Raw genomic sequence first — 25,924 nt, forward strand, 5'->3', positions numbered from 1 at the left:
TACATGGGGCATATGGCGGGGTGCCAGGTGCACACTGTGCAGGGGGTGTGGTGACTGTGGGGTGCATGGCACAGCGGGAAACAAGCCGCACGTTGCGCTATGCCGCTCGGCTCGTGGGGGTGTGTCGGGGAGCACGTGGAGGCGAGGCGCAGCCTCGGTCGCTGCTACGTGCGGTCCCGCCCCGGAGGCTCAGCCCCGACGCAGAAAGGGTGGGACTGCAGGAGCCGCCCCGCCCCCCGGACTCGGGCAGAGGGAAAGCCGCGACCGGGTCTCGCGATAGTTGGGCGATAGCCCTGCGAGATTCCCGCTGCCTCTCTCCCACGTCATGTTTTCTCTTTGACAAGCTGCCGCCGCTGCGGAAAGACCGCGGCTCTGGGCCGGGACCTGCCACCTCCGGACCCGACCAGCTACCGCCCCGCCTGGACCCTGGTAACTGACTCCCTCCGCCCCTGTGTGCGAGCGCCGCGCGTCCCCGCCTCGGCGCGTCCCCAGCCGGCAGCGGCGGGGTAGGGAGGCCCGAACCAGGCGAGCCGGGCTGGGAGGGTCGGGGCTCTCAGCGCTGCTTCCGCGGCAGGGTTCAAAGCCCAACTGACCGCCGCCCCCTGGTGCGGAGGGGGCGGGGGCTGTGCCCCTATGGCGCTGTGGGGGGCGGGAGCTGAGCCCCCTATGGCGCAGGGGGGTGGGGGCAGAAGGGTTAAGCTGTATATAGGGGTGGAGTGAAGAGCAGAAAATGAAGCTAAGCCAGATATTCCCCCCCTTCCGCTCCCCAGTTCCTGGGGCTCAGGGAAGGTAGTTTCCCCTTCAGGACTAGAAGTCTCGTCAAGTCTCTTCTTTTAGACAGTATTAAATATAAGGTACCTTTTTGCTGTATGTTGGGATGAGATCCACAACTCCTCTAAGTCTGCACTGCTGCCCCGCCGCCCCTACCTCATGGTAACTATGAACTGATTGTAGCATGTGCATTGCCTGTCATTTCCTTGTATTAAATTCTGTGTTCTGGGCTGCTCTGGCTGTTGTCATAAAATGAAGGCAGAAATTAATTGTGTAGATTTTTGTCAATGACATGTACGACCTTAAGTGTTGTACACATCTCCCGACCTCTTGTCTAAGTTGCATAGCACCCTGTGGCTTGTTGGCTGGCTCCCAACTGCATTAGAGAGAAAGTATCCACATACTTTCATTTCCAAATTATTTTTTTCATGACCTTAGTTGAATGGTGCCCTAATGGCTCACTTTGGCCTGCATGCAGCTTTTCCTATGTTCTCTAAATAGGCTGCTTTTCTGGTGTGTTCTAGACATATTTGTCCTCATCTTGCACCCCACTTAGGGGGAAGCAGGGTGTTGAGGTGTAGAGCCTCCTTATCCCTGTTGGACCTGTTCTTTCGTGTGTTGATATAACGTACCTGAGCAGGTTGTCCTTTGCTGGACTGCGTAACTCATGAGTAGGGATATGATTTTGTCATATAAATTTTGATTAAATTTCATAGTAGAGGTGCAGGGGAAAAAAATCAAGGAAAGGATGGAGATTGGGGGGCTGGAGAGAAGACCCTGACCCTCACCCTACAGAGGCATCTCCTGTATTGCCAGGCTGGGCCAGGTTTCCCTCCTCTGGATGTCCCAATTGTTTGCACCGTTTATCCTTGAATCCAGTAGCTGTGGAGTTTACCAATCAATAGCAAGGGTTACTCAGTGCCTGGGAACTTGCCCAGTGTAACCTCTGGTCATAACTGCCTCTTGTGATTGACCTTCTCATTAAACCAGTTTAAATGCCTCTATGTGGCTATAGTAGAATTCCCTGTTTGAAGGTTGGAAATGATTTACTGAATTTGCAAAGAGCCTACAGTGCATGAGTTTTTTTTTAAATAGTAGTGATAGGATACATTGTGAAGATCTTTCATCCTGAAGGATCTCAGTTCTTTAGGATTCTATCTCTATATCATGTAAGTTAGTGTATAAACTTAGTTGTAGTATGGAATATTTGAGGCTGGAAATGCAAAAGTTAAGGTTCATAGTAACCTTAACTTGTCTACATTGTACAAACAGTACCTAATCTATCTCTCAAATACACATGTTCCACACTAAAGTGAATAGGAATAGTGCATATAGGAGGACAGAACTGGGACCCACTGGATCTTAAAGTACAAGTAATTACTATTCTAAAATACTGTATAGGTGTAATGTAGGTGAGTAATGATTGCTATGCAAATCGTATCTTTACTGCCTGACTCTTGAGCTGTTTAAAAGTGTGACTGACATTAGCTTATGTTTTCATGCATTTCGGTTTTTAGAAGGAGGAAAGAGGAAAGGAGACTATCTACTGTTTTCTCTGCATACTATCGTACCTGGAAAGCTTTTGACTACACAGCTGTAGAACCCCACAATGAAACTGGCACAAAAGCGTACAATTCTAAACTTAGTAGCAGTTTCATGCTGCACATGAATATTAATTTTTAAACAATTATAACTGATAGTTTATGTCAATCACTCTTATGTAACTTAAAATTAAAAAAAACCCTCTTATCTTTCGGATAATGGATGGAAAGTTTCAGCATAAAAGAACCTTTTTTTGTTAGAAAACTCTCAACAGGACTTGAAAATTGATGACTCCACTAAGTCCAGGCTGATAAAAGATAAGGGGGTGGGAGGAACCAGTGAATTGTAGTGTGTCTGATTTGATTAAAAGACCAGTTCCCCCGCCTCCAGCTGCTGGGTAGAGCAAGGGTAGTACAATTCTTACCACGGTTTTGTCCTGGGACCCTGCTTAGGGGCTTCATCTTTTGTGTCGGCTTCTGGTTAGTATGTGTCTGATAAACTTGAAGCCCTTTCTAGTTGTTGGCAGGGAACCCCTTGCTTCCCTTCCCCCAGACTTGGTGTGTGTATGTATATGGCTGGTGTCTCTGCTACTCAACTCTTCTCCCATTCTTCTTGCTGCTACCTTTGGATTTCTGCTATTCCTTTCTGAGTTTCTGTTCTTTGGGTAGCTCCACTACTTTTAGCTTTTCCCAAAAGCAGCAGATTACTTTGAGCTCACTTCCTCCAGTTTTCTATGGGTGGATGGGTTTTTCAAGCCTTGGTTATGAGCAGGTGAAAATGAGATTGGGTGGGATGGGGTTTAATATATTAATGATTTGTAAAATAGGAGTGAACTTGAAGATGACACCAAGTTATTTAGGTTAGTCAAGACTAAAGAACTCCAGAGGGACCTAGAAAACTTAGGTGATGAGCCTCGTGAAGGCAGATGAAATCTTACATTGGTAAGTAGAAGGAATATCTTGAATCGGGATGTCAATAATTCATCCAATATGTACTGGTCTGTGGACTAAACCTACTAGCCACTGTGAAAAATACTTGGCATTATGCCTTAAGGATACACCCCCTGCAATTTAAACAAATAAAGAACTCTGTGTAAGTCTGAAAACTTGTCTTTCTTACCAAAAGAAGTTGGTCCAATGAAGATATTACCTCACCCATCTTGTCTCTCTAATATGATCAATATGGCTACAACAATAGTGCATACAAATAAAACAATTGTATATTATCATTAGGGCTGTCAAGCGATTAAAAAAATTAATCATGATTAATGGCACTGTAAAACAATAATAGAATACCATTTATTTAAATATTTTTGGACGTTTTCTACCTTTTCAAATATATTTCAATTACAACACAGAATACAAAGTGTACAATGCTCACTTTATATTTATTTTTGCTTACAAGTATTTGCACTGTAAAAATACAAAAGAAACAGTATTTTTCAATTCACCTAATACAGGCACTGTAAAAAAAAGTTGAATTTACAAATGTAGAATTATGTACAAAAAAAACTGCATTCAAAAATAAAACAATGTAAAATTTTAGAGCCTGCATGTCCACTCAGTCCTACTTCTTGTTCAGCCAATTGCTCGGACAAACAAGTTTGGTAACGTTTGCAGGAGATATTGCTGCCCGCTTCTTGTTTACAACGTCACCTGAAAGTGAGAACTGGCGTTCTCATGGCACCGTAGTAGCTGGCGTTGCAAGATATTTATGTGCTAAAGATTTGTATGTCCCTTCAAGCTTCAACCACCATTCCAGGGGACATGCATCCATGCTGATGATGGGTTCTGCTAGATAATGATCCAAAGCAGTGCGGATTGGTGCATGTTCATTTTCATTATATGACTCAGATGCCACTAGCAGAAGGTTGAGTTTGTTTTTGGATGGTTCGGGTTCTGTAGTTTCCGCATCCAAGTGTTGCTCTTTTAAGACTTCTGAAAGTACGCTCCACACCTTGTCCCTCTCAGATTTTGGAAGGAACTTCAGATTCTTACACCTTGGGTCAAGTGCTGTAGCTATCTTTAGAAATCTCATATTGGTACCGCCTTCGTGTTTTGTCAAATCTGCAGTGACAGTGTTCTTAAAAATGAACAAAATGTGATGAGTCATCATCCGAGACTATAACATGAAATATGTGGCAGAATGTGGGTAAAACAGAGCAGGGGACATACAATTCTCCCCCAAGGAGTTCAGTCACAAATTTAGTGCATGCGTTATTTTTTTAACGAGCATCATCAGCATGGAAGCACGTCTTCTGGAATGGTGGCCGAAGCATGCGGGGGCATATGAATGTTCAGCATATCTGGCACATAAATACTTTCCAATGCCGGCTACAAAAGTGCCATGCAAATGCCTGTTCTCACTTTCGGGTGACATTGTAAATAAGAAGAGGGCAGCTTTATCGCCGGTAAATGTAAACAAACTTGTTTGTTTTAGCGATTGACTGAACAAAAAGTAGGTCTGAGTAAACTTGTAGGCCTTGAAGTTTTACATTATTTTGTTTTTGAGTGCAGTTATGTAACAAACAAAAAATATATAGATTTGTAAGTTGCACTTTCATGACAGAGATTGCACAACAGTACTTGTATGAGGTGAATTGAAAAATACTGTTTCTTTTGTTTATCATTTTTACAGTGCAAATATTTGTAATAAAAAATATACACTTTGATTTCAATTACAACACAGAATATAATACATATGAAAATGAAGAAGAACATCCAAAATATTGAATAAATTTCAATTGGTATTCTATTGTTTAACAGTGCGATTAAAACCGCGATTGAATTTTTTAATTGCGATTAATTTTTTTGAATTAATCGCGAGTTAACTGCGATTAATCGACAGCCCTAATGATCACATATTCAGTTATAACATTATCAACTTCGTCTCCTCTTTGAATCTTTCTTCTTCTCTCCCATAATTTCTCTGCTGTACTAATCTTTTCTAACATTTTGGAATCAATTGCTCCCTCTTTTGCCCATCTACTTGCCCCTCCAGACTCCCATTATCCCACATTTTACCAGACAACTAATATAGAACTAAAAATATTAGGTAATGATAAGAAAAATGTTGAGAGCAATGCCTGGGAGAGAAGCCAGAACCCCAGCAACTGGTAGCAGGTGGGAATTTACTAGAGCAGTGGTTCTCAACCAGGGTACGGGTATCCCTGGAGATACGCAGAGATCTTTCAGGGGGTACATCAACTCATCTAGATATTTGCCTAATTTTACAACAGGCTACATAAAAAGCACTAGCGAAGTCAGTACAAACACAAATTTCATACAGACAATTACTTGTTTATACTGTTCTATATACCATACAATGAAATGTAAGTAAAATATTTATATTCCAATTGATTTATTTTATAATAGGGTAAAAATGAGAAAGTAAGCAATTTTTTTCATTAATAGTGTGCTGTGACACTTCTGTATTTTTATGTGTGATTTTTTTGTAAGTAAGTAATTTTTAAATTAGCTGTAACTTGGGATCCGCAAGACAAATCAGATTCCTGAAAGGGGTACAGTAGTCTGGAAAGGTTGAGAGCCACTGTATTAGGGTACTGTCCCTTTTTGAGCTGAGTCCCCTCTTTGAGTTATGCCCCCCAACCTAGACAAAAATAGACACATGAAAAGTGTGCTTGATAGCCTATTTATAAACCCAACAGAGACCTTAACAGAATTTTAATAAAATTACGTACACCTGTAAGTTTTAAATACACAGATACCAGGGTGGATAAAAATCAATGATTTTTTTAAAACCAAAAAAATTAGATTTTTTTTTTGATAAAATGCTTTTTGAGGAAAAAACCTAACTAAAGGTAGTTTTAATTAAGATACATTATAGCTCAAAGATATCTCATCATGGAATAGGGATTATAAATTCTAAATCTATAGTATGAGACAATATATTCATGTAATGTTTAAGAAAAGTTTTGTAAATGAGTTCTAATAGTTCATGGATTAGGGACCCAATCTTATGGGGCTCCAGAGGCTTCTGTATAGATTATTTAGGTTAATCTTTCTATCTACCCAATGGGATTCAGTGCTTAGTCTAGAAGATACCATCAGAGATGCTTAGTTTTGCAGTTCTCAAACTGTGGATTTGTGTCTCCAGAGATAACATGCTTGTTAACAGCAAAAATGTTTTTAAATAAATAAATAATATATAGCAGTGAGAAATAACAGACCTCAACCCTATTGACCCTCTGCAAATTTGTGTACACTGAGTCAATCCCTTACCTCTCTCCAAAAGTGCAAAGTTTCAAAACATTCAATGACTAGAAGATTGTTAGGGGCGGAATAGATCTGGACAAGAAGAAGTCTTGAGATAAATGTGAGAAGGGAGGGACAGGCAGTAGAAACAAAAGTGAAACTGTTTGAGCAGCATATTCCAGAAGTCTTGAGGTCTTTCTGAGTATAGGCTTCATTGATTTGAGATCTTACCATACCATTCTCTCACTAGAAGGAAAAATCTATAATGGCAGCAGGCCATAAAAGAGACCCAGTTTGGGAATATTTTAATGAAGTTCCTTTACCTGTGGGTAAGACAGGGATGCATGCAAAATGCAAACAGTGCAACAAAGAAATGCAAGGCCTGGTTGCCCAAATGAAACAACGTCATGAGAAGTGTTTCTTCTCAGGAGGAAGCTGTGTTGAAGTTGATGAAAGGAACATGTCTGAACATGCAGGATCTTCAGGTTGGTAAACTTTTTTTTATTCATACTTCTTCTGCCTGTCTTCCTTCTGGACTATTCTTGAATTCTCATGTTTGAGCAAAAAATATAGTTGTTACTCTATGGTACCATCATTTTAGCTGCAGTTGTGATTAAAAAATAAATAGCTGAAATAGGCAGATCTTCCTTTTACAATTTCACCTTCAAAGTAGTACTGAGTGTCAGTGAATGCAATGAGTAATACTAAATGAGCAGTATGGTAATAATAATTAAATAACAGCACAGACTTATTTTGTTTAGGAGAATCCATCCTCAACATACAGGATTCTGAAGACTATCCACCTTCAATATACAGGATTCTGAAGACTATCCACCTTCAATATACAGGATTCTGAAGACTATCCACTTTCAAGATCACCATCATTTTCTATAGTTTGAGTTATCTGCCAATGATAGTGTTTCAGTCACATCATGTATGTCACAGAGCCACAGTACATCACCTGTAGCAGAAAGGGGAAAAAAAAATCTCCATCATCCAGAAACAACCATAGATAAGTTTGTGATAAGAACCAGCAGATTACAAAAAGAGGTAATTGATTAAAAAATTGCTTCGTTTGTTTATGCAACAAACTCTCCTTTCCGTATGATTGAGAACCTACACTTCATTAACATGGTTCAGTCATTAAGACCAGGATACAGTCCACCCAACAGAGCAGAAGTCGCAGGCAAATTGCTGGATAAAGTGTTATCAAAAGGTCTAGAGGGTGAAATTGTTAACCTGAGTCTTGATGGGTGGAGCAATGTCCACAATGATCCTGTTGTATGTGCTTGTGTGACAACAGAAGAAGGGAATGGCTTCCTTACAGAAACAATTGATACATTAGGAAATGCACACACCGCAGAATACTTACAAGAAGTAGCAGTAAAAGCTATAACAAACTATGAAAAAAAATTCAAATGTCTAGTACGCAGTTTGGTCACAGACAATGCTGCAAATGTATCCAAGATGAGAAGAAATTTAGAGGGTGAAGAGAGTCCCAAGCTAATAACATATGGTTGCAGTGCTCATTTGATATACCTCCTAGACAAAGACTTCAGAAATGAAGGCTAATGTTGTTGAAATTGCAAAATACTTCTGTAACAACCACTTTGCAGCAGCTGCTCTGAAAAAAGTGGGAGGAACCAAGCTAACTCTCCCACAAGATGTGCAATGGAACTCAGTAGTGGACTGTTTTGAGCACTATATCAAGAACTGGCCCAATCTGATGGCAGTTTGTGAACAAAATCGTGAAAATATAGATGGAACTGTCGCAGTCAAAGTTCTCAACATTGGGCTTAAGAGAAATATTGAACACATGCTGAGTACCCTGAAGCCTATTTCTGTAGCCTTGAACAAAATGCAGGAAAATAGCTGTTTTATTGCTGATGCTGTTGAAATTTGGAAGGAACTGAATAACATCTTAAAAAGAGAAATATGCAATGACAGAGTTAAATTACAAACATTAAAAAAACGAATGGGACAAGCACTATCTCCAGCTCATTTTCTTCAAATATTCTCAGTACTCGGTACCAAGGTCAAACCTTAAATCTGAAGAAGAGGAGTTGGCTATGACATGGACATCCAGCAATCATCCCTCCTACATTGCTAATGAGTTCAATGTAATCAAAGTGGCCCATTTCAACCAGTTGACAAGAAGGTGTGAGTATCAGCAGGGGGAAATCAGTTTGATTACATTGAACTCATTAGCACTACAAAAGTCATTTCCCTCCCTTCTTGACAACTATTGAGAATAGCCCACTTCCACCTTAATTGAATTGGCTAGTTAGCACTGACCCCCCACTGATGGGCAACTCCCATCTTCTCATGTGCTGAGTATTTATACCTGCCTCTGTATTTTCCACTCCATGCATCTGATGAAGTGGGTTTTAGCCCAGAAAAGCTTATGCCCAAATAAATTTGTTAGTCTCTAAGGTGCCACAAGGACTTCTCATTGTTTTTGCTGATACAGACTAACACGGCTACCACTCTGAAAGGGTGGGACAAGGTCCATGCTTCAGCTACAAAAGGTTGGAAAATCCAGTCATTCAGGGGTGCATTTCCTTTGGGAAAATATCCAAACTGGCTCTGAGACAAGTCAAGTGATTCTTGGTTGGGTTCTCAACACTCAATAGTTCAGATACTGTTTAGTCCGTAGTGTCAGTTAACAATGGGAATGGAACGCTTAAACCAGTTTCAATCTTTGTTTTCCAGTGAATGTTTCTCTTGAATGCTGATATCTTGTTGTGCAGGTCAAAAATAGTACTTTCCGCTCCTTGCAATGAGACATCTAGAGAATTCAGTTTGTCAAAAATATCAGCAAGGTAAACCAAAAACACAAGACAGTTGGGATCATACAGTGTCTGTATTGCTAAAATTCAAATCCACTAGAAAAAATCAAACTTCGTTTCACAGTTCATAAACATGTTGCAACACTTTCCATCTGGATAGACACCTGACTTCAATGTGAAACAAAAAAGCATCATGCTCCACTCTCATTTTTGCGCAAAACATTGCAAAGAGACCGTGCATTTGTGGGCTGTTTTGATAAAGTTCACAATTTTAATAGCAGAACTCAGAACATCAGTAAGTTCCTGATCCAGGTTTCAAGTTGCAAGAGCTTAGTGGTGTATCATACAATGAGTCCATGTATATGTGGAGCAATTTCAAACACTTTGGCTTTCAAGCCTGCCCTACCTCCAGGCATAGAAGAGGTCCATCCGTACAGATTCCGACGCAGGCTTCCTACTTCAACTCATGAGAAATTAGAAAGTAATTTAAAATGTTAACAGTTCAGATCCAGTTGCACACATCTTAATTGGCTTGCAGAACAAAAAATCTTCCAATATTTGCTTCATTAAACTGGATTGCAATCAAGAGATCAGCTGTATGTTGGTATTTTCTGACATGTCAGAGATTTGGCGGCTGACATTTGTCTGACCGTGGGATCATTCTTAACTTTTCTGCCACACTGTCACCGAGCAGTGACCTGCAAATGTCAGTTGCTCCTGGAAGAATCGGTTTTATCCCAGTTGTGTAAGGTTTTAATTTTTGAGAATGTGGTACACAACTTGACATGCTTTTTAACACACTTGCAAGGTGGATACCATATTTTTTTCATTGTGTGTGTTTTTGTTTAATTTCTTGTAGCTTTTGTTAAAAAAAAATCTCTGGTCTTTCCTACCAGATTGCCATGGTTTGTTTCTAAATGACATCTTAATTTTGGTGGCTTCAGGCTATAATTTGCTAAAGTTACTGTACACACTACACATTGAGGCCTAGTTTTTCCATTAATTGCAATGGAAGTGGAAACCAAAATCCAAATATGCTTCATTATATTTTCTTGTTTTTGCAGTTTTTTTTCTTGGTAATGACTGTTTCAGCTTCTGCCTTTCGTTTCAGAACACTACTGTCTTTTGGCAATATATACCGATCCATTTTTCACCACATGATATGAAAAAATATCAAACTCACCAGCGGAATAAGCACTGCAGAACTGCTTGTTATTGTTATATCATACTCTGTCGTTACACTAAACCAGAAGGTTGGAAAGATGATAGTTGCTGTTGAAATAATGGTCTATTTATAATGAAATTCATTATAACACTCTCCTGTGTACTGTGCCAACAGCCTTGTATCTGCTAAAAAAGTCGATCTGATGAAATCAGTTGCAAAACACTTTCTCCATGCTATTTCAATGTAATTTTCAGTGTCATGTTCTTATTATGTAATAATCATAAAAAATACCTTGCGCATTGTGCCCCCCTAATGTTCCTCCACACACCTTCAGGGAGGCGTGCCCCACGGTTGAAAACCTCTGTTGCAGGTACTATTTTAGATGTCTTAGAACTGGTGTGGTTAAACAATGCCTATCACTTAATTATATCAATGTAGTTAAAACAGTACAACCTCCCTCCCACTTCCCAGTGTGGATGCAGTTATATTGGTGTCAAGGTTTGTTAGACTGACATAGTTTATTCCCCTTCCTGTATGTGAACAAAGGCTTGTCCACATGGGAAAGCTTTTTTTTTTTTTTTTTTCCCCTGTATAAGTTTGTGTCCACACAAGATGTTTAAAATTTACCTGTCATCTTATCTTTATTCTGCTTTGTAAGTGACAGAACTGTTTTTGAATGAGTTATGCTGGTATAAGGTTCATGTGGACGCAACCCTATTTCGGATTAACTATATACTTCTGGCAGTTCTCCCCCTGCTCTACCACGGGACGTTACTTCTCCTCTGGATCAGTGTCTTTGTTTACATGTGTGCTCTTTGCTGTGCCGCGATCACCTTGACTGGATGTTGCCTTTCTGTTTAAATGTTGACACACTAGGGTTTTCCCCTTTTGAGATTCCAGTTTATGGTGAGTTCACACCCCCAGAATCACATACTCATTATAGTCAGGCCCCGTGCCTCTCCATGGTCCTGTTAGGAGGGTCTGGGCTTCCTTGCCCTTTTAGGAGTGGGGCATGTCCAGTTGTATCTTAACAGCAGTCACCAGAATATCAAGAGAGGAGTGGCTATTTGAACAACTGTGGGAGAAGGGTCACTCCTGGGACAAGTCCCAAAGCAAAGGAACTTTAGCAGAATTATAAAAAGTCAGACCAAAACAACATCTCCAGTAATGCTTTCACTACCTCCACCTATTCTGAGGAACTGGACTAGATTTTTGCAACGGTGGGCGCAACCAAACCTCGGCATGGTGTTCTGGACAGTCTGGTCACAGCACCAGAAGGCCACGTTATGAAATCATGGATCCCAATTGGGAGATTTCCCCTGATAGCCAAGACCTCTCTAGCATACCAAACCCAGAAGCAGCGACAGTGCCAGAGATGTCTCCCAAAACTCAGGCAGAGAGACAGCCTGAAAGTGCTGTGGAGGGGACTTCTTCTAGTAAGTAGTAGTTGCTGTATTACAATACAACTATATGGGAGAACTAAACAACTTTTTGTTCTGGGTACTGGCTGGCCACTATCTTGCTGGGTGAGCTCCACTTGCTTGGCTTTTATTCTTCCACCCTGCATGCTCAAAATGACATCTGTGCCAGAGACTTTAAGATCAAAAGTATTGTTTTTCTGAAATATCAAATCTCACACCCATTGGCTGAATGTGGTGACATTCCAGATGGCAGTGGCCACATGCGCTACACATTTAGGGGAACTCTCATGTTGGTAGTCCACCATTGCAGCTCCAGGTGAGATCTGTACAGATCTCACCTGGAAGTAGCTTTCTGCCACCACTGCTGGTTATCTCAGTTCTGCATCACTGTCCAGTCACAGCACTCAGTGCTATTTGGCTGAGCCCTGACACAGTGTTCCAGTGAGTGAAGCTGTTCCAGGAAAATGTCATGCAGAAATAACTGTTCTTTCATCCTACTTCTCCTTTAGCAGTTTCCTTGCGATGTTACTGTGGCTGTCTCTTAACTCCTCCATAGCAATCCAGCTGTGTAACTGCCAATATATTCAGAGCAGCCTGTTCATATTAATGACTATCAGGATCGTGTCATCCAGGAGCTTGAAAATAGTGCTGGCTTGCAAAAGCCAGATGAATTATTGGATGACATGAGGAATCATGGGGGTCAAACAGAGTCCCCAATCCTGGAATTCCAGCAGGTTCTTGTAGATATCCCAAAATGAACAATGAGAAAAATCCCAGAATGCATAGATCCTGATGGTGGAACATTACATCATGGGATATCTACCCAGAACGTTGTGTACGTATTTCAGAAAAATGCAGAGTTGTGTGAACTCAGTGATTCAACAGGGAAGTAGCTTATGCTGGCCTAAACAAAGCACTCTTTTGTGATAGTAATACCTGTATTGTTAAAGTGGAAAAACACATACCTATGTATACAGCCCCTAAGCGATACTGGTATAAGGCGTCTTTTATGCTGATGTAACTAGGTCCATGCTGGGGGGTATTGTACTGGTAGAACTATTTTGGTTTTAAAAAAAATCACATCCCTAATCAAAATAGTTATCATGGTACAAAATCTGTGTGTGGACCAGGCTTTAGATCCCCAGCCCCTTTCCCTTTTGGAAGGTGGGAGAAGCAGCATTTGCTTTACTTCCCCCCCACTTCAGATCTCTGGACTGCTGGAAGTGTAGATCACACTGTTCTGTCCTTCCTCCTTTCTCATCCTGGCTGCTGCAGGAGGATGTCTTTTTTGTTGCTCTATACCTTTTCCAGTCTGTTTTTAAATCTGCTCCTAGTTTTAGCAACAAGAATCAGTGTGAAATTGACCTGGTTCTTGTTATTTTCACTGCTGCTACCTTGGTTCTGAAGGGCAGCATAAAAAACAGATATGATTATTCAGTTTTCACATTGCTGCAGCTTGGCAAAGCTATGAGGAGCAGTGACAGTCCTGGAGCTGTCTGAAGAGTATGAAAAATAGTATTAATCAGTTTACTCTTGGTTCACATTTGGAAAATTTATTTTAAGAAAGTTTTTTAATGAAAGCATAGGCCTTCGGTATGTAAGAAGTGCAACTTTTCTATGTAGACATGGCCTTAGATTTTACACAAATTTTTGACACTTGTAAGGGAAAGATTGCTGCTGCTCAAGGGCGAGTTGGAGGATGAATTCTTCAATAACTGATTTGAACTAATCAAACATGTTGTTGGGTTCTGTACTAACAACCATTCAGGAAAAAGACCTAGGTGTCATTCTGGATAGCTAACTACAAACATCTCAAAAATAAGAAATCAGTCAATTAATAATGGCTTGTTGGAGGGGTATATGGATATGTCACACACTGCAGTTTTTTTATAGATAACTATGTAACAAATTCTATAACTGATCATATCCGTGTCCTCTGTGTCATTTGTCATCTTAGATTGAAAATCCTTGGAGCAGGGACTGCATAACTTTCCATATTACCACAGGGGAGGACCGAATTCTGATTGGGGGCATTTATGCAGTACTGCAGTTTAAAAGCCTAATATGTAATTAGGTAGTATAAAAAGTAGGATAGAAAATAGCTTTGAAAATATTATGCCATCATAAAAACCACTGCTCAGTCTCACTGGAATATTGCATTCAGTTTTTTTATACTATCTTAAATATAACATATAGCATAAAAAGGAGCCCACAGAGGGCAACCTAAATGATCACAGTCTTGGAAAGAATTCCATATGAAGAGAATAATAAGATTTGGACTGTTTAGAGAGAGGAGATGAATAAGAGGGGACATGATTTAAATATATAAAATAATGGTGCCGAAAAAGTAAATGGTGTGCTGTAAAGTAAAACTGACGAAAGGAGCTACTTACAACATAACTAGCTGATGGAACTTGTTGCCACAAGATAGCAATTAGGCCAAGAATTTAGTAAAATCCTAGATAAGGCATAGACACTCATTGGATAATGGGATCATCCGTGGTTATGCTAGTTTAAGGTAAAGATATTTTATAAGGAATATAATCTCATGCTTCAGGGCATAAGACAACTATTGACTGAGGTGGGGGGTCAGGAAGAAATTTTCCTTTTGGGCAGGTTATTCCATAATTGTTCCCTTTAAGGGTTCTTGCACCTTCTTCTTACCTGTCAGGTACTGGCCATTGTCAGACATATTAGATTAAATGGATAACTGGCGTGATCCAATATGGCAGTCTTTTATTTCACTATCATTAGATGTTACTGTTGTATGAAAAAGCTCCTCCAAACCCTGTTAATGTATTAAGATTGTAAAAATCAGTGGGGGAAAATGTTAAAATTTGGGTTTCTATTAAAGCATTTATGTAGGAATGTTAATATGGTCATGTTACACATCTGTATGCTTTTGGGGACATGAAAGGTGGTAATATGTTCCTTGTTTTTCTGATTAAATGTATATAGAAATATTATTATAGTCAGAAAAGTGACTACAATTGGCACTTTTTTTTTTTTTTTTTTCCAGAGAAACTCACCTTTGGGCACTTAATGTCACTGTTTACTTTAGAGATCAAAAAGAAGCTTTTACCAACTCTTACTCCTGTTAGTACTGTAGGGTCACTACAGCTTTGGAAGAATGAGTTGGATTGTTAGTGAATCTACAGAATTAACCACATTCTGACTGCAAAATCTTTTACTCATGATGCGATAGCCAGAAAGAGCCCAGCTTGACTTTCAGGCCCCATCTGCAAAAAATATTTCTCGCTGTTTCAGACACAAATTAAATTCTACTCTTCGCAACAATAAGAGCTGTCATGCACCCTGGCTGCTGCCTGTTTTAAATAAAATGTCCTTTAAATTGCTCAGAGCATGACTAATGGACATAACACTTAAAATACTGGCAACGTGGTCTGCACTAGGACTCCTAATGTTGCCAACATTGATGGAGCTGACTTCCATAAGACAAACATAGAATTCACTTATGCATTTTTCACAGCTACTTTTCAGCATGCATAATTATGCTTTAATGTTGGTATTTCCGGCCTTTGATTTTTAACTATACAGCTTTTAATGCTATTACATTAGCAGTTTTTTGCATTTTTATCAAAAATAACTTTAAATTTAAGCAGTTTTTTTCTTTTTCTTTTATAAATCATGTAGATGATTGTAGGCTTTGTAATTCTTATCTCACTGAGATGAGATGTTGTGGGAGGGACTCTTCTGTTTGGAAGTGTTCTGCTGGCTTACATTGATGGCAATATTTTGCAATGAAGGGGGTGGTTTTTTTTAAGGAAGGCTTAGATTTTGTAGCAATGCTGTAGAGAATCTAAAATCGCAGGATCTGCAGTTTTTCTAAATTTGTGCAATTCTACAATTTTTTTAAAGCAGTTTTTAAAAAGTTTCCCTTTATCAGGGACTCAAAATATCCTCCATATAAACTATCCCAACAGCAGCGCTGTCCTTGCTTGACCTCTGCATTGGTCAGACTGGATTAGAATGAACGTGTAGTGATGTGGGGCTTCGTTAAATTATAGCTCTGTTTAAAATCTTAGCAGTTGTCCACTGAGCATACCAGATATTCCGTCCCCAAGTCAAGCAAAGGTGCTAGTATTCAGTTTATTTACTTTGGTTCCCAGCCATTGTCTTTTCACATGGTGCTGCCTTCTCCTTGTTTCCAGCTGCCAGATCAATATAAATGAAAGTAATGATGTGAAAGTATCGGTTTGCTTTTTCCCTGAACTACTCCTGTAGTTGCCACATGGATGTTATGTCATGTGGAGGAAAGGAGGTGGCTGTGTTACGAATGAGGGGAGTGTCCTGGGTAGCAACAGATGGAAGGGGAAATGGTCCACAAAGACACTCTCAGAAATGTGGCCTACCCACTGAAGACATTTGACAATCCCTGTCTTAGAAAATAGAATAAAATGAATAAATTAGAATAAAATGTAAAGGTAATTAATGTTGTTCACTAGTGTTGGATCATAGGACAGCACCTGATGGCTTGCATCTACCATCTGAGAGAAGCAAAATACCTAGGTTGAGCCACAGGAAGCCAGGGAGGGGAAGTTAAGGAACAGCTCCTGTTATGTCTTCATGTCACTCCCTTGCCGCTTCTAATCTAGTCACATCAGGGCTTCTCTCTTTCCACCCACCCCATGTTCAGCTCTGGGTCAGGGCAAGTGGTGCTTCAAGGGTCTCTGGAGCTGATATCTCAGTTTCTAGGAGCAGCAGCACCTGTCCTCAACAAAATGGTGCCAAAACAAACTCCATTATCCTTTGTGGCCACAGAAGATTGTGGGATATGGGAGTTACAGAATGACACCTCCCCCCCTCAAAAAAATTTGTTGGTTGCAATCTCAAAAAGATTGAGAATCCCTGGTTACAAATTTATATCTAATTTATCAAGTTGAAAACATCACTAGATTACAGTCTTGTAGTTATGGCCTTTTGTGTCAGATGAGGAATAGCCTTTTATTTTAGGGCTTGTCTGCATGGCGAAATTCATTGGTATAATTCTATTGCTGTAGTTTCACAGGTATAATTCCGTGTGGATACTCAGATTCCTGAATAAGACTGTCTTTTTCTGGTTTGTCCTATATTGCTTCTGAAGTGAAGTGCCCACATGGAGTTATACTTGTATAACTATACTGGCAGAACTATACCAGTATAAGCATGCTACTAATGTCCCCAGTGTACACAAGCCCTCAGAGTTCATTTGTTGAGCAATTTTTCAGTTTTTCATAGTCTGTGGTTTAGGTGTACTGTGCACAGACTCCTTAAAAATCCTTTGTATTATTACTTTTCCTTGGCTTGTACCCTTCTTGTTTATATGGGCTTTATCACTTAGTTTAAGTGTGAGCACCTTGCATTACTATTTTAGACACCAAGGCATATTTTGTATGAGTACAGAGATAATGATTTTTCAGTTACATCTTTGAGAGATAGTCATACAAAATTTGTCAGGAAAAATTATGACTACCCTTTGCCATGATTGATTGATTGGGGGGAAGTGGGATTTTACTTTCTTGTCAAAAAGTTACTTTGGGAAAGTGAAACTCTGCAAGTCTGGACTAATTTTAGATACATCTTTTTCATTGAACCTGATATTTAACAAAGTTTGGTATTGCTTAATTTCTTTTTGTAAAAACCAACATAGACTCCAAAGAGTTTAGAATTTTCTAGTGTGTAACTGTGCTTAACATGAACTGGACAATGACTTTGTTAGACATATGCAAAATAGTCTTTAGCCTCATACTTGAAAGCAGCTTGCTTGTTTTTTCAGGCTGAATGATGGCTTCCTATTTTCCAGACACACACAAATTTGTCATCTTTCTGTAATATTCCAATTTATATTATGCAATAAAGATGTCGGGACTGTCTATGCTAAGGAAGTTTTCACCAGTGTGACTGTCAGTATAATTATGATAATGCAAAGGCTTAATGTAGATGCACTGGTGCATGCTTATGTTACTGTATTAAGCTACATGGGTGCAAATCTGATTTTGGGGCAGTTACACTAATGTGAATTTCCTTAATGTGCACAAGGCTTTAGAATGAACAGACCCTTCACTTTTTTCTTTTTCAATGTGTTGTTTGTCTTCGTTTAGGACCAGAAGAATTATTAGATATAATTTAAAGTCTGTGTGTATTATAATCAGCTGCAGAAGAACTTAGTGTTGTACCTCTGAGAATAAGCATTTTACCATTACTAGAAAAATAAGAGGTTAGCAGTAGAAGAATGCCTGTGTTTTACTGTTCGCATACAACTTTTTAAGTAGGGATCTAGGTTAGTGTTATGTGATTGGTCACAGTTTCAGGGTGACTGCGTCTGTATTCCCCCATATAGTCCACCAAGGACACCCACTTTAGCTGGCATCTCTCTTGAGCAGAGACTGGTATCATACTCCCTCCTGACCCCAGGGTTTTTTCAGACTGCACAGTTCCCTAACTACACTGTGATGTTTCCCAGAAAGCCAGACTGCCTAAAAGGCCAGTGTTTGGGCATAGTCTCTGGAGAGAAAGCAAAGTGCAGTGTATTGCCTGCTTGATAAATTACCATACTGCTCTATAAGCAAGCATGTTTATTCTTAAGGTGAAAGCATTACAGACAAAACATATTAAAAACAATAAAAGAACCTAATGCATGCTGGAAAGCTTATCAAAGATAACCACTCGTATGTGTCGATCCTTCAAAACCTGGGCTGGGTTTTCACTGTGGTTACAAGTTCATAACTCTGTCAGATTTAGAACCAGAACCCTGGCTGGACAGTTCACTGTTTCTTTATACAGCTCTGGCCTTTGATTTCCAGTTTCTGGAAACAGATAACACACAAGACCCACTCCTTGGGGCATAGTTTAAAAAAAGCTAGAGTTTTTGCATAACCCGTCAGTTTGTATTAACCTCTCCTTAAGTGTTCCCCAGGAAATCCACTTCATACTTATTGTTCCAAAAGCCCATTCTTGTCTGGAACATTTTCAGTATAGTCCTTTGAACTCCCAGGCCTCACATCACATCTCTGCCTTAGAGAGGTTACATACAATCCTGGCCCACAATAATATATAATTTTTTTCCATTTAATACAAGGGACCCCAAAGATAATCAAACTTAATTCAATAAGGTCTCCCAATGATATTGCAGGAAATCGTCATATCTGTCATAGTGATCATCTTAGTTGCAGCACATTATACTACTACATTATTTTAGCACCTTCCATTCTAGAAGAAAATCACTTCACCTATCAGAAATCCAGCCCCTCCTGGGTAGAATGATGCAGCTATCTTTAAATGTGCACACGGACACTACTTAACAATTTATACAGGAAATGTGAGGTGGTCTTCAGGTATCTGTAAGCTTGAAAGCTTGTCTCTCTCACCATCAGAAGTTGGTCCAATAAAACATATTACCTCCCCCACCTTGTCTTTCTCATATTCTGGGAGAGCTGCAACAACTCTTTATTAAGTTGACGCTGTTGACACTGTAAGGCTGTGATACTCATTGGATCTATCTGTGGGCTGATTTGAGAATTTTATGACAAGAAGTGGCCTATTTGCATAGAAGGCTGACCAAAAAAACCCAGGAAACCTTCAGCTGCCAATAAAGACCTTGACTGCAAAATAAGTATTAGTGTTTCTATATCTTAACAAAGGTTATAAATCAAAATTATTACCCCTGTTTGTGGCAGTCTCTTATGGGAGAGGTGACATCAACGATCTCTGGCAGTGTCCAGGTGAGAAGCTGAGCTGCTCTCCCTGTTTTAAAGTTGTAACGACCCAAGAGGGCCTGATGGTTCGCTACCCGAAACTGTAAACTGAGTTGGAATAAATTTTCCTCCCAAACAAGTCTAGATGATGCCTCCGTAAGTTTGAGTCCCTCCCACAGGATTTGGGCCAAGAGTTTGATACTCTGGTGCAGGAAGGCAATATGGTGGCTCGGTGCTCCCTGCAAATGGCGTGGGATGCGGCGGACTGGGCAGCCAGGGTGGTAGCGTCTGTGGTGATAATGATGCGCAGCTCCTGGCTTCAAACCGCTGGATTCTCCCAGGAGATGCAGACCTCCATCCAAGACCTCCCATTTGATGGGAACGGTCTGTTCTCTGATCAAATGGATGCGAGGCTCCATGGGCTGAAAGACACCAGAGCCACCCTTCGCTCGCTGGGCATGCACGTACCACAGTCGGCGTGTAAGCAGTTCCGGCCGCCTCTGCCACCAAGGCCACAGCAGCCTCGTCTGGGATCCCCTAGAAGAAGGGACAGAGACACTGACAGGTACCCTTCTCACGAGCAACTCATTCAGGAGGTCGAGAACCTTCTGCGCCTGAGGGAGGTAGAGGAGGTCCCTCGTAACATGAAAGGGAAGGGGTTCTACTCCCAATGCTTCCTAATCCCGAAAGCAAAAGGAGGCCTCAGACCCATCCTGGACCTGCGTCGCCTCAATAAGTCTCTCAAGAAGTTGAAGTTATGCATGGTTTCACTGGCCTCCATCATCCCCTCACTGGATTCTGGAGCCTCGTATGCTGCTCTTGACTTATTTCCACATTTCTGTATTCTCAGATCACAGGCATTTTCTCCACTTCATAGTGGGCGGGTGCCATTTTCAGTTCACAGCGCTGCTCTTTGGCCTGTCTTTGACCCCAAGGGTGTTCACAAAATGCATGGCACCAGTGGCGGCTTGTGACCCAGAGTGCCCAGGGCAGCCCTCACTGGCAATGCCAAGGTCAGGGCAGGTACAAAAGGGAGAGCAGATACTCCCAAGACTGGTGAATAACATTGAAGTTATTCTCCTCAACCAGTCACAGGGCTTGTCTATACTACCCGCTGGATTGGCAGGCAGTGATTGATCCAACGGGGGTGGATCTAGTCTAGATGCGATAAATCGACCGCCAAGCGCTCTCCCGTCAACTCCGGTACTCCACCAGAACGAGAGGAGCAAGTGGAGTTGACGGGAACATCAGCAGTCTACTCACTGCAATGAAGACACCACAGTGCGTAGAGCTAAGTACGTCGACTTCAGCTACGTTATTCACATTCACAAAAGTCTACATTAATGCCAGTCTAGCTCATAGAATTCATTGGAGCGGGCCTCGACTCCACACGAGCCAGGGCTTTCCTTATGGAGGTACGTTTTCAGGCCATGTCCGACTTGATCTCCCGTTTTAAAGAACCATTCACTTACTACGGCCCACACCTGCCTAGGTCTGACGGGACACGTGGCCGCGTTCATGTACATGGTCATGTACATGGCCCCACCTATCAAGAGGCACTCAGCCTTTGGGACTTCTGTGTGCGGCATGCCATTCATCTGGTTGCTGCCTACCTGCCAGGCACCAGGAACGTCTTGGCAGATTGCCTCAGCAGGACCTTCTTGTCTTGCCCAAATGGTCGTGCCATCCAGAGATGGTCAACATAATCTTCCAGAGGTGGGGGACTCTCCAGTGGACCTGATCATGTCCAGACAGAACAGAAAGTGTTACGTGTTCTGTTCCATTCATGGTCTGGACAGAGGTTCCCTTTCAGACACCTTCCTCATTCCATGATCGGGAGCACTGATGTATGCCTTCCCACCAGTGCCGTTAATTCACAGGGTTCTCGTGAAGGTCAAGCAGGACAGAGTGACGGTTATCCTGGCAGTCCCTGCACTGCTCCATCTGCACTGGTTTGGCACGTTGCTGAGCCTTTTGGCAGCTGCCCCTCTTCCATTGCTTCTTCGGACGGATCTGCTGTCCCAGAACCATGGCAATCTGCTGCACCCGAACCTGGCAGCGCTAAGCTTGACAGTTTAGCTACTGTGTGGCTAAGTGCGGATGAGCGGGCGTGCTCGACCCATGTGCAACAGGTCTTGCTAGGTAGCAGGAAACCCTCCACCAGGGCAACCTACCTGGCTAAATGGAAACAATTCATGTGCTGGGCCTTGGAGTGGTGTCTCAGGGCCTCGCAGGCCTCGCTGCAGGACATATTGGATTATCTGCGGCATCTCAAACTCCAAGGGTTGTCCCTCTCTTCAATCAAGGTCCACCTGGCTGCCATTTCTGCGTTGCATCCTCCATTCCAAGGCAGGTCTCTCTTCGCCCATCCTATGACAGCATGATTTTTGAAGGGTCTGGAGCGCCTCTATCTGCACGTCCGGGACCCGGTCCCCCTCCCCGGACCTTAACCTTGTGCTATCCAGGCTCCTGGAACCTCCATTAGAGCCTCTGGCTTTCTGCTCCCTCCTGCTTCTCTCATGGAAGGTTTCGTTCCTGGTTGCCATGATGTTGGCTCGCCGGGTGTCTGAGATCAGGGCGCTCACCTCGGAGCTGCCCTATACGGTCTTCTACAAGGACAGGGTCCAGCTGTGCCCGCATCCGGTGTTTCTGCCCAAGGTTGTTTCTCAGTTTCATACTGCCCAGGGCATACGCTTATCGGTCTTCTGTCTGAAGCCCCATGCGTCTGACGTGGAACGCAGGCTTCACACTCTGGACGTCAGGAGAGCATTGGCATTCTACATAGATAGAACAAAGCTGTTCTGTAAGTCAACGCAGTTGTTTGTTGCAGTGGCGTCCAGTGTCTACTCAGAGAATCTCATTTTGGATTACGGCCTACATCAGCTACTGCTATGAGCTGACAAAGGTGCCTCTGCTGGCGATCATGACGGTGCACTCAACGAGGACACAGGCATCATGGGCAGATCCAAGAGATCTGTCGGGTCGCTACCCGGTCATCCAGCCACATGTTGGCATCGCATTATGAGCTGACCCAGCAAGCTCGAGACGATGCTGGCTTTGGCAGAGCTGTGCTGCAAGGCACTGAGCTCTGAGGCCACCTTCGTTGATACCGTTTGTCAGTCAGCTAGAATGGAGTCAACACGAGAGAGCACTCGAAGAAGAAACAGTTACCCACCTTTTGTAACTGTTGTTCTTTGAGATGTGTTGCTCATGTCCATTCCATTACCCGCCCTCCTACCCCTCTGTTGGAGTTGTCGGCAAGAAGGAACCAAGAGGGTGTAGGGCCAGCGGCGCCTGATATACTAGCGCATGGGCGTGACCCTTAAGGGGACACCACACCTGGCCCTACGGCTATCGCTACGGCAAAAATCTCTGGCCACTCACGTGGGCGCGCACACAACTAGAATGGAATGGACATGAGCAACACATCTCGAAGAACAGTTACAAAAGATGGGTAACTGTTGTTTTTTATTCCAGGATAATTACTCTGATTTGGAAGCAGATCAGTTATTCTGGAATAAAGTCACTCATTTCAGAATAAAATATCCATATAGAGGTATTTTGGAATAGGTGTGCTGGTCAGTTTCTCTGTGTAGACAAGTGCTCAGGCATTGGTCATACATACAAAAACCAGTCACTGGTTCAGGACTGGCCTTACCATGAGGCAAACTGAGGCAGCCGCCTCATGTGCCAGGCTGTGGGGCGGCGCCATTAGGACTCAGAGTGTAGAAAATTGTGTCTGCTGCTGGTGCATATGTATTCTCTCTGCTCTAGATGCACAGAGAGGGTGGAGTGCTGTGCTGGAGGAAGGAGGTCACGAGATATAGCAGGCAGGAGAAAAGGTGAGAGGGAATAACAGGAAGCAGCAGGAGCTGCAGGGAGAGAGAGAAGGAGGAGCCTCTTATGTACCTCTCTAGCACCCCTAGGAGCCTGGATTGAGTAACACCAGCTTCTCAGGGAGCTTCCTGTTTCCTGCTGCTTCCCTGAACCCACTGGAGGAGAACAGGCAGTCAACTGAAGTAGTAGGAGCCAGTTAGGCCCTTAAGACGCTGATATCTTCCCTCACGCAGGCCCTGCTACCAGCCGGCTTATTTGTCTCCTTAAATTGAGTGTTGAAAGCCACTATAGCTGGCATAGAACAGCAGTCATAAATGAAAGAAGAAAATGCCCCTCTGGGGCAGCATTCAGAAAAGGAAAGAAAGCAAAGGAAGCTTTTCTATCTAAGCAAGAAGGAGCTCTCCTGAGATACATAGACACAAATGTTCACGGTGAGCCTTCCGGCCCCAGTGAGGATGGGAGTGGTGAGGAGATGCCTGATTTTCCAGTTAGTCAAAGTGCAGGTGACCTGGCAGCTACTGCAGCATCCATATCTCCATCTCAAATGGACATTCCTGAAGAAAAGTGTAGATCAGAGGAGAGTGTGGTGGAGGCGCAAGAAACAGCTGCTGATGAGTTTAGTTCAGGGGTGGGCAAACTATGGCCTGCGGGCCGGATCCAGCCCCTCAGGGCTTTGGATCCGACCCGCGGGATTGCCCCCCATGGTGCTGTGGGCCCCGCGCCGCTCTCAGAAGCGGCTGGCACCATGTCCCTGCTGCCCGTGGGGGGGGGGGCTCCGTGTGTTGCCCTTGCCTCCAGACACCGCCCCCCGCAGCTGCCATTGGCCGGGAACGGGGAACCGCGGCCAATGGGAGCTTCGGGAGAGGTACCTGGAGGCGCGGCAAGGGCAGCGCACGTGGAGCCCTCTGCCCTCCCCCCCCCCCACCCCCTGGGGTCACAGTGCTTCCTGGAGTGGCACTGGGCTGGGGACAGGGCAGGCATGCAGGGAGCCTGCACTGGCCCCGGTGCGCGCCACTGCCACCCCAGAGCCACTTTAGGTAAGCGGCACCGGGCCGGAGCCCGAACCCCTTCTGCACTCCGCCCCCCAACTCCCTGCCCTAAGCCCCCTCGTACACTCAGCACCGCTCCTGCACCCCCCAACCCCCTGCCCTGAACTCCCTGCTGCACCCCTGTGCACCCCAACCCCCTGCCCTGAGCCCCCTCATACACCTCGCACCCCTCCTCTGCCCCAATCCTTTGCCCTGAGCCTCTTCCTGCACACCGCACCCCCTCCCACACGCCGCATGGCCTTCCGCACCCCCAACCCCCGCCCCGGCCCTGCGTACAATTTCCCCACCCAGATGTGGCCCTCGGCCCAAAATGTTTGCCCACCCCTGCTTTAGTTCCTTAAGTCTAGATGATCCAGGACTCTGTACCCACTTGAGCAGTAGCCTGAGGGACTTCCTTGTACTGCATGGGCCACCGCAAGTGAAAAACTTCATGTTCCCCAAAGACAATGAAAATAGAAGTTTCCATCCAACACATTACTGGCGTGAAATCCCCAATGATGACAAAGTGGAGAGGCCATGGCTTATGTACTCAAAACCCCAGAATGCTGCATACTGTTTTTGTTGCAAACTCTTCCAGTCTAATGTTCCAGCCACATTGGGTTCTACAGGAACAAAGGACTGGAAAAATCTGGCTAGAAATCTGGCATGCCATGAGAAGGCAACAAATCACCAGAGAGCATTCCATAGGTGGAAAGAGCTTGAGATGAGACTAAGGTTAAAGGCCACCATAGATGATCAGCATCAAGAGAAGATTGCACCAGAATCTCTTTACTGGCAAAATCTTCTGAAAAGGCTCATTGCCATTGTGAGAATGCTTGCTACCCAAAACCTAGCACTGTGTGGCACTTCAGATCAGCTGTATGTACCAAACAATGGAAACTTCCTTAAAATTGTGGAGCTGATGGCTGAGTTTGATGCTGTACTCCAGGAGCATCTAAGATAGGGTTACCATATTTCAGCAAGCAAAAAAGAGGACGGGAGGAGCCCCGCCCTAGTCCCGCCCCTGCCCCTCCCACTTCCCGCCCCCCTCAGAACCCCCAACCCTCCCCCCGTTCCTTGTCCCCTGACTGCCCCTTCCTGGGACCCCTGCCCCTAACTGCCCCCCCAGGACTCCACCCCCTACCTAAGCCTCCACAGTGAGTAGAGCTAAGTACGTCGACTTCAGCTACGTTATTCACATTCACAAAAGCCTCTTGTCCCCTGACTGCCCCCTCCTGAGACCCTCTCCCCATCCTAACTGGCCCCCTAGGACCCTACCCCCTACCTGTACCCTGATTGCCCCAACCCTTATCCACACCCCCACCCCCAGACAGACCCCTGGGACTCCCACGCCCCATCCAACCACTCCCCACCCCCTGACAGCCCCCCCCCGAACTCCCGACCAATCTAAACCCCTCTGCTCCCTGTCCCCTGACTGCTCCGATCCCTCTCCCCACCCCTGA

At 43.4% G+C, this 25,924-nt stretch overlaps 1 protein-coding gene across 7 annotated transcripts in view; it reads left to right on the top strand.

The window, feature by feature from the left end:
• Window positions 1-356: 356 nt before the first annotated feature.
• HERC1 (HECT and RLD domain containing E3 ubiquitin protein ligase family member 1) overlaps window positions 357-25,924 on the top strand; it is a 214,087-nt gene continuing 188,519 nt past the window's right edge. For all 7 annotated transcript variants that reach the window (XM_026648236.2, XM_026648237.2, XM_026648242.2 and 4 more), the window contains exon 1: window positions 357-429. The gene's annotated coding sequence lies outside the window, so the exon portion shown is untranslated. The remainder of the gene's footprint in view (window positions 430-25,924) is intronic.

Source organism: Terrapene carolina, unplaced genomic scaffold, assembly GCF_002925995.2.
Source record: "Terrapene carolina triunguis isolate 2854851 unplaced genomic scaffold, T_m_triunguis-2.0 Scaffold67, whole genome shotgun sequence".
NCBI lineage: Eukaryota > Metazoa > Chordata > Testudines > Emydidae > Terrapene > Terrapene triunguis.